The sequence below is a fragment of the Archocentrus centrarchus genome, chromosome 22, assembly GCF_007364275.1.
Source record: "Archocentrus centrarchus isolate MPI-CPG fArcCen1 chromosome 22, fArcCen1, whole genome shotgun sequence".
NCBI lineage: Eukaryota > Metazoa > Chordata > Actinopteri > Cichliformes > Cichlidae > Archocentrus > Archocentrus centrarchus.
In genome coordinates this window covers 17,543,271-17,544,652 of record NC_044367.1, presented here as the reverse complement: position 1 = coordinate 17,544,652, position 1,382 = coordinate 17,543,271, and positions in this window count along the sequence as shown.

Below are 1,382 nucleotides of genomic sequence, written 5' to 3'. Positions count from 1 at the left end.
TGGGCCTGAAATGGAAAAAAAGTCCAAATTCAGAGGGTTGCTACGGCAACACCGTTCAATATTCTACAAAACCATGAATATCTTTTGATGGGCTACTTGTGTGGATGATCTGGAGCCATTTTGGTCTCACTGGGTCAAATGCCCTAGGAGGAGTTGAGGCAAAAAGGCCTGAAAAAGGCGAAAAATGCTGCAAAAATGACACTTTAAAGTAAACGTGGCTGACTTCCTGTTGGGTTTGGGCTATCGGTCCAAGAGAGTTTTTTGTAGATGTTAGCATCTTACATCAGCAGGCACATTTTCAGGTACATAGAGAAAGCACAGCCCAGGGGCTGATGTTTAGAATCTCTGTGAATTTGAAATTGAAAAAAGTCCAAATTCAGAGGGTTGCCATGGCAACACCGTTCAATATTCTACAAAACCCTGAATAACTTTTGATGGGCTACTTGTGTAGATGATCTGGAGCCAATTTGGTGTCACTGGGTGAAATGCCCTAGGACAAGTTCGTTCAAATAGCAGGCGTGGAAATCGCAAAAATTGACACCTTCAATTGAAGATGGCCGACTTCCTGTAGGGTTTAGGGTATGGGTCCAAGAGACTTTTTTGTACGTCTTAGTATGTTACATGAGCATGTACATTTTCATACATGTAGATAAAACGTAGCTCCGGGGCTACTCAAAAAACTTGCTATTTTAAGATATTCCGAGCTGCCACTAGGCGGCGCTCTAACGTTTATGGACTTTATGCATATGAGTGTGTTCAGGGCAGCATGCTTATCACACCACTGAAGTTTGAGCCAGATTGGGCAAGTTGGCTTTGAGTTACAGCCATTTTTGTGTTCATGGCGAATCATCGAACTTTGCCGTCCCATAAGGGTCACGCCCTTTTGTCAAAAACTCACAGTTTTGAAAACACAGTAAGTCCAAGTTCTTAAGGCTTTCCAGGTGAAATTTGAGATGGTTCTGCTAAACACCTTGGAGCTGGACCTCCAAGTGTAAAATATGACATTTCCTGTTCCCACTAGGTGGCGCTGCGACTGATATTAAATATTGTCATATGTATGTGTTCAGGGGGGCACCCTCATCCTACTGGAGAAGTTTGATGCACATTGGATCATGTAGGTATGAATGAGAGGCAATCAAAATTTTCATGGCGAATGATCAAAGTTCAAAGGGGCATAAGGACCCCTCCCCTTGGCAAAAACTCACCATTTTCGAGATTTAGATTCCCCTGGGGTGTGTAGGTTAGACAAACCAAATATGAAGATGATAACGTGTAAAACCTCTGAGTTATTAGAAAAAGTGTGAGGGCTGCAAATCGCCAAATTTGCATAATTAATTCAAATGGCGGACTTCCTGTTGGGTTTAGGCATGGCTCCAAGAGGG